The sequence below is a fragment of the Antechinus flavipes genome, chromosome 4 (genome assembly GCF_016432865.1).
Source record: "Antechinus flavipes isolate AdamAnt ecotype Samford, QLD, Australia chromosome 4, AdamAnt_v2, whole genome shotgun sequence".
Taxonomy (NCBI): domain Eukaryota; kingdom Metazoa; phylum Chordata; class Mammalia; order Dasyuromorphia; family Dasyuridae; genus Antechinus; species Antechinus flavipes.
Genome location: NC_067401.1, coordinates 260,421,929 through 260,435,199, shown reverse-complemented (window position 1 = coordinate 260,435,199; position 13,271 = coordinate 260,421,929).

The window sequence follows — 13,271 nt, the reverse complement described above, 5'->3', positions numbered from 1 at the left end:
TGAAAGAACTATTATAATTGAGGGGAAGATAGGTGGGTGATGGCAAAGGTTAAAAGTTGATCATATAAAAATTGGCTCAAACAGGCAATAACAAACAAACTCACTTGGATATAGAAACCTATCTTATTCTATAAGGAAGTTAAAAAAAAAAGATGGGGAAAATAGAAGGTGGAAAAGTTACTGATTAAAGGAAGAGTATATCAAGAAAGGTGGTGATTATAAGGAAAACACTTGTAAGGAGAGAAAGACTAGATAAGAGAAAGGAGGATAAACAAGCAAAGAATAGCTTGAAGGGAAATACATAATTATCATAATTTTACAAATAGGTTGAACTTATCCATAAAATGGAAGCAGAAAGCAGAATGGAACAAAAATGAGAATCCTATAATATATTCTTTACAAGAAACACATTTGAAGCAGAGAGATACACAAAGGGTAAAAATAAGGGACTGTTACAGAATCTATTATATTTTAGCTGAAGCAAAGAAAGCAAGGGTAGCAATTATGGTCTCAGAAAGCAAAAATATAAGTAGTTCTAATTAAAAGAGATAAAGAAGAAAACTATATAATGCTAAAAGGTATCAAGACAATGAAATCATATCAATACTAAACATATATATACCACATCATATAGCATTTAAATATATAAAGGTTAGTTGAATGAGGTACAGAAGGAAATAGATAATAAAATTATATTAGTGGGGGATTTCAACTTTCCCCTCTCAGAATTAGATAATCTAATTTAAAAATAAACAAAAAGTTAAGGAGGTAAATAAAATTCTGGAAAAGTTAGATATTTAGATAACTAGAGGAAATTGAATGAGAATAGAAAGAAATATATTTTTTTTCCCTTCTCAGCAATACATGACATCTATACAAAAATTGACTATGTATTAGGATATAAAAACCCCACAACTAAATGTAGAAAAGGCAGAAATATTAATGAATATTTTTCAGATCATAATGCAATAATACTTACATTCAGTAATGGACAATGGAAGGAGATTAAAAGTTAGAAATTAAATAATCTAATCCTAAAAAAACCCCAAAGGGATCAAAGAACAAATCACAGAAACAATTGGTAATTTCATTAAGGAAAATGAAAACAATGAGACAACATACCCAAATTTATGGGATGCAGGCAAAGGAGAGATTAATAAAATTGAAAGTAAGGTAATCATTGAACTAATAAAGCTGAGCTACAATAATAAAATAAACTATTGGCTAATTTGATGGAAAAATAGGAAAGAAGAAAACCAAATCACTAGTATCAAAAATAAAAGGGCTGAATTTACCACCAATGAAGAGAAAATTAAGACAATTGTTAGGAAGTATTTTGCCCAATTATATGCCAACAAATTTGACACTTTAAATAAAATGGATTAATATCTACAAAAATATAAATTTTCCTGATTAACAGAAGAAGAAATGAAATACTTAATCCCATTTTAGAAAAAAAGAAATGGAACAAAGCATCAATAAACTTCCTAAGAAAAAATCTCCAGGAACAGATGGATTCACAAGTGAATTCAACCAAACATTTAAAAAATAACTAATCCCAATACTATGGAAACTATTTGGAAAAATAGGCAAAGAAGTCCTGCCAAATTCTTTTTATGATATACATATGGCGCTGATAATCAAATCAAGGAGATCTAAAACAGAGAAAGAAAATTGTAGAGCAATTTCTCTAATGAATATTGATGCAAAAAAATTTAAATAAAATACTAGCAAAGAAATTGCAACAGTATGTCACAAGGATCATATACTACGAACAGATGAAATTTATACCAGGAATGCAGGACTAGTTCAATATTAGGAAAACCATTAGCATAATTTAATTTACCATATCAGTTACAAAGCCAACAGAAATCCTATGGTTATCTCAATAGATGCAGAAAAAGCCTTTAATAAAATACAGTGCCCATTCTAATTAAAAATACTAGAGAGCACAGAAATAAATGGAGCTTACTTTACTATATTTAACTATAACCACTAGTAGGCATTATCTGTAATGGGGGAAAACTAGAAACTTTCCTAATACAATCAGAGGTGAAGCAAGAATGCCTGTTATCAACTCTCTTATTTAATATTATACTAGGTATGCTGTAGCAATCAGAGAAGAAAAACATAGGAATTAAAATAGGCAACGAAGAAACAAAACTATCACTCTTTGTAAATGATATGATCTCATACTTAGAAAACCCACCACAAAAAGTACTTGAAATTATTAACAACTTTAGCAAAGTTTCAGGATTCAAAATTAACTCATGTAAATCATTAGTATTCTACATATTATCAACAAAGATAGAGCTAGAGATAGAGAAATTCCATTTAAAATAACTAGATAATATATACGTAAGAGGCAACATGCTAACACAAATTCAGGAACCTATGCGAACACAACTATAAAACACTTTTCACACAAATAAAGTCAGATCTAAACATTGAAAAAATATTAATTACTCATTGCTATGCTGAGCCAATATAATAAAAATGACAATTCTACCAAAATTAATATATTTATTTAGTACCACATTAAACAATCAAAAAATTATTTTGTAGAGCTAGAAAAAATAATAAAATTCAACTGGAAGAACAAAAGTGTAAAGATCTCAAGGAAATCAATGAAAAAAATATGAAAGAAGATGATCTAGCCATACCTGATCTCAAACCATCAAAACAATCTGCTACTGGCTAAGAAATAGAGTGGTAAATTAGTGGAATAGATTAGATACAAATTACATTATAGTAATTAACCATAGTAATATAGTATATATATAGTATATAAAGATCCAAGCTTTGGAACAACAACTCATTATTTAACAATCAATGCTGTGAAAACTAGAAAACAGGAACTAGATTTAGAGCAACATTTCATACTGTATAGCAAAATAAGGTCAAAATGGATGCATGATTTATGCAATAAGGATGATACCATAAGCAAATTAAGAGAGTATGGAATAACATATGTCAGATTTATGGATAAGAGAAGAATTTAGGACCAAACAAGATATAGATAAGGTTACAAAGTATCAAGTCAATAATTCTGATCATATAAAATTAAAGTTTTTTTTGCACAAATAAAATTGAGACAACTAAAAGTATAAGCAAAGCAGAAATCTGGGGAATTTTTTTTCTTGCCACAAGTATCTCTGATGAAGCCATCATTTCTTAAATATATTGAGAATGAAGTCCAATTTATAAAAATACAATTCATTGTCCCAGTTGATAAATGGCCAAAAGATATGAAAAGGCAGTTTTCAGGAAAAAAAAAAAACAATGAAACCCCAAAATACTGATAATTGATATGAAAAATATATTCTAAATCATTATTGATCAAAGAAATGCAAATTAAAACAACTCTGAGATACTTCCTTATGCCTATTAAAGTGGATAATATGATTGAAAAAAAAAAAGAAAATGTTGGATGTTAGAGGAGATTTGGGAAAACTGGGATTCTAATGCATTGTTGGTGGAGTTGTGAACTGATCTACTGATTCTGGATAACAATTTGGAACTATGACCAAAGGGCTATAAAAGTGTGTATACCCTTTGATCTGGAAATACCAAGTATATATCTCAAAGACATCCAAAAAAGGAAATTGTGCGAAAACATTTATAGCATCTCTTTTTGTGGTGGCTAAGAATTGAACAAATCAAAGGAATGACTATCAATTGTGAAATAGCTAAAGAAACAGGAATTGTAATATTTACAATGGAATTATTATTGTGCTGTAAGATATATAAAAATATCTTGCAAACATTAATTCTACCGATGTTACTTGATGTGAGATTCTCATCAAAAAAGTGTTGAACTGACAGACTACTGGAGGAAACAAATCATATCAATATTGTCATTCTATATTATTGTTCTGTAAGAAATGACCAGCAGGATGAATACAGAGAGTCTTAGAGAGACTTACATGATATGTAAGATATGATTTCAGAAAAATTTGGAAAGACTTAAATGAACTGATTTATAGAGAAGTGAATAGAACCAGGAAAACATTGTACACAGTAATAGCAATATTGTTTGATAAAAAATTGTAAATGACAACTATTCTCAGCAAAACAATCATCTAAGGAAATCCCAAAGAACTAATAAAGAACTATACCATCTACCTCCTGAGAAAGAACTGATATTGATTTAAGATAGACTGAAACATGCTATATTTCACTTTCTTTCATTTTTAAATTTTATTTGAGTCTTCTCGTACAAAATGACTAATATGGAAATGTTTTAGATAATTACATATGCATAAACTATATCTGATTGGTACCATTCTAGAGAGGAGGGAGAGGAGAAAGAAAAGGAAGAATAGAATCTGAAACTGAAAGTTTTAAATAAAAATGTTTTTAAAAATGTAAAAATATTTGTTGAATTTATTTGAATTTGTGGTATAATTACTTTTGTTTTTAGTCTCTATTGACCTCTAAATGACATGGAGATGAATTATTTTCTTGGTGAGACTATTTTTGGCCTCTTTTGGTTTTTAATCTCATTGTGGCAATTATTTTATATAGATTAAACTTCTGTAAGAAACAGTGATAATTAGGGTAAATATCTTTTACTTTATTTATTTTCCATTATTAGGGTCAATAATTTATTTAAATAGATCAGATTGGAATTATTTAATTGTGCACAGTTTATTTTTCTTCTATTTTAGTTTGATTTTGACCTTTGCTCTAACTAGTCAATGACTTGAGTGCAGAGATGACTGAGTCAGAAATCATTCCTGCACTGTTCAGACTAATAATTTATTGTCCATTAAGACATAGCTAATTTCATTTAGTTTATAAAATGTTGTTTGGTACTTGTCATTTCTGATATCTTCCTAGATTCTTCTGGAAGAAAGTATTCATGATATATGAATAGTATGATTCTATATACACTTGAAGCTTTGACCTCTTTTGTTTCTTAATCTTAAACTATATTTTCCAAAGTAGTTTTTACCTGTTACTATAGGACCAACCCACTAAGTACAGGTTAGTTCAATACCATTTGTTTGAATAATAGGTAATGAATTATTTGGCCATAGCAACCCATCAAATAAAGAAAACTATAAAATCCTCAGTCCTTTCTTTGCCTTATGCTTCTGTAGTTACAGTCATGGTAGAGTGAATAAAATGGGAATAGAGGATGATAAGAAATGCAAACATTAATCCTACTACTGTTATTTGATGTGAGATTCTCATCAAAAAAGTGTTGAACTGACAGACTACTGGAGGAAACAAATCATGTCAATAGTGTCATTCTTTATTATTGTTCTGTAAGAAATGACCAGCAGGATGAATACAGAGAGGCTTGGAGAGACTTACATGAACTAATGCTAAGTGAAATGAGCAGAACCAGGAGATCATTATATACTTCAACAATGATACTGTATGGGGATGTATTCTGATGGAAGTGGATTTCTTCGACAAAGAGAAGATCCAATTCAGTTCCAACTGATCAATGATGGACAGAAGCAGCTACACCCAAAGAAAGAACACTGGGAAATGAATATAAACTGCTTGCATTTTTATTTTTCTTCCTGGGTTATTTATACTGTCTGAATCCAATTCTCCCTGTGCAATAGAACTGTTCGGTTCTACACACATATATTGTATCTAGGATACACTGTGACATATTTAACATGTATAGGACTGCTTTCCATCTGGGAGAGGAGGTGAAGGGAGGGAGAGGAAAAGTCGGAACAGAAGTGAGTGCAAGGAATAATGTTGTAAAGAAAATTTTTTCAAAATAAAAAAAGCTTAAAAAAATTGTCATTCTTGTTACAAATTGAATATTATAGTTTCAGTTTACTGGTTCTTGGAGAGGTTGGTAGAGTTACTTTCACTGTATATCCAAAGGTAACAATAAACATCTTTTCAAGGGATATTTGGTCACATTGCTTTTCAAGGCACATGGTGAATATTAATCAAAACTTTTATGAAGATAATTGCAGCTCATATACACACAATGCATGTGTGTATTTCAGAGGATGAGAAGGCAGAGGAAATTCTATGAAAAAGATTAATAAGACCCTCCAGACTGAGTCAACATATACTTTAACATTCAGTGACTAAATTGTAAGGGTGAGCACAGAGAAAATTATAATGGAAAATAAAATTTTGGGGAAAATCAATATAGTGGAGTGAAAGTAAATATTTTTGTCTATTTCTCCCCATATATCTCTTCTACAACAACCTAGAAAAAGTGCCAGACTGAATTCTAATTAGGAAAACCAAAAAAAAATCACAATGAACCTTTTTCCCCCCAGACCAGAGCAGTTTAGGAAGACAAAGAAGTCTGTGGACAATAGCATAAGGGATTGACTAGGCTTGCAACCCAGTGGTAGTGGCAAAGCATATTGGATCAGGAGCATTCCAGTATCCAAGGAAAGAGCACCAGGCAGAAAGAACTCTGATCCAAATTAATGTTGGAATAGGAATCTAACATCTCTGTCATTCATTACTCAAATGCAGGTCACTTATCCTGGATGGAAAGATAAGCTGTGACTAATTGGGAAGGGGTCTTTTTGAATACTGAGGACAAAACAAATTCCAAAAACTTATCTGTGTGGCTCTGAGTCCAGAAGAAGAGGATACTGACCTAGTTCTAACCTGTAACCCACCATATAAGTCTTCAGTGGAAAAATCAGTCCAAGACTAAACTAAAAGGGAATCAAAAGTTCAGTTATTCTGAACTTACAAAATTTTCCAGTGGGTTGAGTAAAAGTTACTGAAGTCCAGTAAATAGTCTATTGAAATTCAATTACATAGAGAAAAAAAACAAACAGACCCAAAGCTGGATCAGAAATTTGTAGAGATAAGAACAGGAAATAATAAGGAGGGTGGTTTCAAGGAAAAAAAAAGGCAAGATCTATGTTAACTAATGCAAAATGAAGCGAGAACTGGGAGATCATTGTGTATAGTAACAGTAATGTTGCAATGATGATCATATGTGGAAAGACTTGTCTACTCTGATCAATATGATGATCCAAGAAAATTACAAAGGTTCAAGATGAAAATAAGCTATTTCCAGAGAGAAAACTGATGAACTATGAGTGTAAATTGAAGTATAATTTTCTCATTTTCTTTCTTTTTCTTTTTCTTTTTTTTTTTTGTGATATGGCTAATATGAATAAATGTTTTACATGATAATGTTGAGGTCTAGATTTGGGGTACCTAAATGAAATTAGGGTTAAGGTCTAGTGGCAGGTTTGGGGTACAGATTTGGCACAAGGGGGTCTAGTAGCGGCGCGTGTTCCCAATAAAAGCATTTATTGGCCCGGAGAGCTACATTGATAAAAGAGAGGTTTATTATTGGATAAGAAAAGTTAAAGTATAGGCGAAGGTACAGATAAGGAGGGCACTGGACAGAGGGTCCAGTGGACAGAGGGTCCTCACATGGTAGCCATGTTTGGAATCTCTGCAAAGAGAGGTTCCCAGCATGGCTTTTTTATAATAAGAAACTTAGCTCAAGGGGCTTTTAGGTGTAGCCCCAAAGTTGACTCAGATCCGGGTGGGGCTAGGACAGGTCCGGATCTTCTATTGGAATTCAAAGGCACCAGGATTTGTGAGTTAAAGGGCAATTTACATTATTAACTAGGAGAGGATGGGAATCTAGAAAGGAATCTTTCCCACATCAATTTCACATATATAATTGATTTATTGTTTGCCTGTTCAGTGGATAGTGAAGAGATGAGAGGAAGAGAATCTGGAAGTCAAAATTTAAAAAGAAAAGAAAGTTAAAAATATATATATATTTTAGAAGTATTCAACTTTGAAAAATTTAGTAACTTTGATCAACACAATGACCAATCATAATCCAAAGGATTCATGCTATATACAACTTATATATCTCAATAAAGAGAACCAAAGAGACTCAGAGTGCAGACTGAAGCATAATTTCTTTCTTTTTCTTGCTTTTATTTTGGAAGGGAAGAAGTTCACTGTTAACATGGAAATGTATTTTGCATGTCTATACATAGTTGTAATGGGTTTCCCCCCCTCTTTTTCAATGAGTGAGGTAGTGGAGGGAGAGGAAAATAAATTGAAACTAAAAATAAAATTGAATTAAAAATAAAAGCAATGCAAACAGGAAAAAAAGCTCAGAATTTGGGATTAATATGTCAAAAATTCAAAGTCTTTTCAATCCTTGAATAGTTACCTTTTTTCAATGAAAATATAGAGTATGGATTATTTTCAACACCTCAGAATATTTTTAGTGTGCATAGTATTTTTTTTAAGGTATTTGAATTAATACTATTTTGATAAAAGAAATATTCTTTACCCAACAGGAGAATATTTCTTTCATCAAAGTAGTATCAATTCTATCCAATAGGAGGTTACATTCTAAAAATACACACACACACACACACACACACACACACACACACATACACACACACATATGTATATAGACTTAGATAATCTCAAGGATTTTCATCCCGTTCAACAGTGACCACACTCTCAGGTAACAAAAGGATCTGTTAACAAATAAGTTGATAGAGATCATAAATACATAGAAATAGTACTGACTGTATCTGAATTGATTTTCATTTGCCACTACTTCATGTGAAAACAATTATCAAATAACTCATAAAACCAGGGGCAGAGACATCTCAGAACTTAATTGGCCTGAGCAACTTTCTTTTGCATACCGGGGCAAAGTTCTCAGAGCACAATTGTAGTACAAATTATAGGCTCAATGCTTAAGAAAAGGAACAAATTCTATGGAGTAGAAGCCTACCATCTTGGCTATTACCATCAAAAGGGTAGCAGACTTTGTGAAGATTAAACTTGTCAATTGTCTCTGCTGGTGCCATGGGCCCTACTTCCTCAGTAACTCTATCTACTGAAGACCTAGAAAACAACTATTTGTTCTGTTACAGTCCTTGACACCATCAAGTAATTCAATGGATATGATTTAATCAATGGAAATGATTCTTAGAAATAGATATTATAATCTACCTTGCCACTGCCTTTTAAAGACCACTGGACCAGTCCATCTGATTTGCAACTGAAACTTACTCTATGTATTATCTCTTTGTATTAGAATATGAACTTCTTGAGAACAGAGACTGGCTTGCTTTTTTAAAAATTAGTATTTCTAATTAGCATAGTGCTTTGCTCATAGAAAGAACTTTAATGCTTTTTTAACTCATTTGTTAAGCTGGGACATGCTTTCTTCTCTTATAATGGTTTCCAGGATTCTTTAATAATAGTTAACATTTACAAAGTACTTTGGTGTTTGCATATTGCTTTTCATGTATTATTTCATTTAAGCCTCACAGTTTCTTGAGATAGATGTTCCTATTTTTTTATTGTTGTTTTTATTCAATTTTATTTTCAGTTCCAAATTCTTTCATTTCTTCCCAGTCCTTCTGTCACCCCTAACAAGGTGAAGTAAAACAAAATCTAAAAGCAAAAGAAATTCTCATGTTAGCCATGTTTAAAAAAAAAGAAAGAGTAGAAAAAAAATAAGTTATGTCTCATTATGTGCTTTGAGTTTATCAGCTATCTGGAGGTGAATAGCACATTTTATCAAGAATGTTAGGTGCTATTATTGTCCTCATTTTACACATGAAGGAACTGAGACCCAAAGATATTAAATAATTTGATTATGATTGCATAGCTAATAAAAATATATGATTATTTCTTCTTTTACAAGTCTGAGTTTGTGTATCTCACTGATATTTTTTTGCCAATTGGGTGGGGCCCTAGAAAAACTTATTATGCCCTTTCCTGCAAGAGTATATACTCCAGATGGAGGAGTCTTGCTTGTCTGTATTTGTCTCTTGGGAAGGAACTAAGGAATCATTTTAGGCTGGTCAGATCACAAAAGGTAGACAACTCGTGATGAAACCTAAAATCAGACTCTTTTATAATAGACTGATTTTGTGTATCTGAGGCTCCCCCTATCGACACTTTCAAAAAATAACATGGGGGAAGAGAAGAGGATACAATTCTTTTACAATTACTGTTTAAAGTGGGAGATGAGGCAGATGTCTTGCATAATCCATCTCCTTGCTCTTTTCTCTTTTTTCAAAACAGAACTAGAAGGATTTAGAAAACCTCATGTTATAGATATTTTATAAGAAACATCTTGATTTTCAAGCTTTTCATCAGAGCTCATTCCTTATTAGTATACTGATTCATGTGATAGAGAAAAAGGATTAGGACTTAGCCATTGATGTATGCTCCATCCCCAAAAGAGAACTTTTCTTGTACAGGAACATATAAGGCTCTAATTTTGAACTTTCCATAGTAATGAACTATTTACTTACTAATTCTCCAGACAATACACTGACCAATCTCATTATGGACTCACTCGTTCATCTATTATCTAATCTCATTCTACATGGCCAGCATGCTCTTTTACCACAAACATCATTTCTCTTTCTCTGCTCCAAGGTCACTCCTGTAAGGTTGGTCTCCAACATTATCAGGTGAGGTTGTCTGACTTTCTTATGCACCCAACTCCCCTCCTTTTAGCACTCAAAGCTCCCAGTGATTATTTGTTATCAGGCAGAGGAAACCATCCTTCTTAATGGGTACATAACAAGCAAATAATTAAAGGATGTGAACAAAAAGTTTTTTAAAAAGACATGAAAATGTAGGCAGTCTACAATAGTTGCCTCCAGTTTCTCTCTTCTCACTTTCTTCTTAACTCCTTACAAATTGATTCTCAAACTTTTCATTCCATTGAAACTGTTCTCTACAAAGTTACCAATGCTCTCTTTATTGTCAGATACAATGGGTTTTTCTCAGCTTTCATTCTCCTTGACCTCTCTACAGCCTTTGTTACTGTTGATCACTCACTCTTCCTTGATATTCTCCTTTCTGGGTTTTCAGAACAATATTCTTTCCTGGTTCTCCTCCTGTTTGCTACTTCTTTGTCTCCTTTTGTAATGCTGGAGAAACTGAGGCAGGAGAGAGATTAGAGAGTTTTAATATTTTTATTAATGGGAGAGTAAGATTGACTGGACAGGACTCTCGTCTCAGATTATCCAGTCAGACAAAGATAAAGATATACTGGGACCAAGGAATTCATATTGGTCCCAGGGCTGGAGGAGTCCAGCATACAACTGCCAGACGCCATACTCCAGCAATGAATGGAGGAACCCCAACTTCTTAAATACCTTTTTGGAGACAAAGAAGAGAAAGGGAGGGAAAGTTTTTATCAGGGAGGGGAAGCCATAAAACCCTAAAAAAAATCCGATGACAAAGAAGTAAAGATATCGTGGGTTATCTTGGACTATTATCAGGGATATTGTAAATTCTTGAGGACACAAAACAGTCAGGAATCTACTCTCTTATCTTGCTAATTTATAAGAGATTGAGACAGAACAGTCAAGGAAACTGAGGCAGGGAAACTGAGTCAGGACAGTTAAAAAGAACTGTGGCATAACACTTTGCTAGCTCTCCTTTCAGATCACATCCTTTCACCACCTTAAGGTTCTGTTCAGATCTCTCTCCTTCCCCTTTATACTAATCTCTTTATACATAGAGCTTCACTTGGTGATCTTAGCAGCTCTTATGGATTTACTTACAATCTGTATGCTGATGATATTTATATCTATGTACGTTGCTTCAAACTTACTGCTGAGCTCCAGTCTTACATATTATACTGTCTTTAAGACATCTGGAACCAGATATCCACTATAAATTTTAAACTCAGTATATCCCAAACTGAATTCATTAACTTCATCCCTAAACTCTTCTTCACCCTTACCTTCTATATTACTATAGTGGGAATACTCTCCTCCCAGTCCTTCAGGCTAACAATTTAAGAATTACCCTGAATCCTTTGTCTACTTTCTGTTTTCTTAATAACTAGTTATACATTTTTGGAGGAATATCACAAAAGTTCCCTGATAGTCAATTTGCTTATTTACAAAATCAAAGTTGAACAAAAAATTGTTCTCTTTCAAATCCAAAAAAACTATTTCTTCCCATCTAAAAATCAACACTGTTGAAGATATAGATTTAGAACTGGAAAGGATCCTTATCTTATTTTCTTTAAAAAAAAATAGCTTTTTATTTTTCAAAATATATGCAAAGATAGTTTTCCATATTCAGCCTTGCAAAACCTTATGTTTCTTATTTTTCTCCCTCTCTTCCCAGCATCCCCTCCTAGACACAAGTAGTCCAATAGAGGTTAAACATGTGCAATTCTTCTAAACATATTTCCACATTTACTGTGTTGCACAAGAAAAATCAGATCAAAAAGGAAAAAAATGAAAAAAAAAAGCAAGTAAACAACAATAAAAGTGAAAATATCATGTGTTCCACAATCAGTCCCCATAGTCCTCTCTCTGGATGCATTACATTCATATTTCCTAACTTATTCAGCCATTTCCCATCTGAAGGGGATCCACTCAATTTCTAGTTTCTTGTCACTACAAAAAAGGCTGCTACAAACATTTTTTTGCACATGTGGGTCCTTTTCAGATCTCTGGTCAGATCTCTGATTTAGGAAGATCAATTGAACAGGTGGAGAGAAAATAGAGGCAGGGAATGACAGCTTATAACAGCCTGTATTGGATATTCATATCTTTGGATTTAGGATTGAGTATGCTTTATGACAGCCAATAAGTATACCCTAATAGAGCAGTTAAATCTATGACTGTAGATGAACCATCCCACTATATTATGTAAAATCATTTCTTAGATTTAAAAGAATCATAAATTCCAGGCTTTAAAAAGAAAAATTAATGCCTAGTTGAAGTGATCTCCTTTAAAAAATCCAGAACCTTTTGATGCAGAGATATCATCTAATCAATTTTTGAAGTATTATATTGAAATAGGGTAACAGGGAAATTGGAGGAAGATTCTCTTGCATCTGCTAAAACTACTGAAAGTAATCAATAGGAATTCTAGGACAAACATATTCTTATAGCATCTAGTTCTGTTTCTATATACTTTCACTAAGCAGCAAAACAGAAAGATAGTCTTATCATTACTTGCTTCCTCATAGCAGGAATATCTAAAGAAATCTTTTTTTGGTATTATCTCTTTCTAGTTCAGTTTGTCAGGCCTTGAAAATAGTTGTTACTTTTCTGTACATACAAGTTAAGATACCTACATATTTGAAGAGAAAGTATTTTGGTATTTTTTTTTATCTATAGTTTTTATATTTATTTATTATTTTATTTTATTATATTTGGTATGTTTTTTTTAAATGCTTTTAAAAAACTTTTACATTTTATTTTTAATTTATCTTTCAATCTCATTTATTTATTTATTTGTTCATTTGTTTGTTTATTTATTTGTTTGCT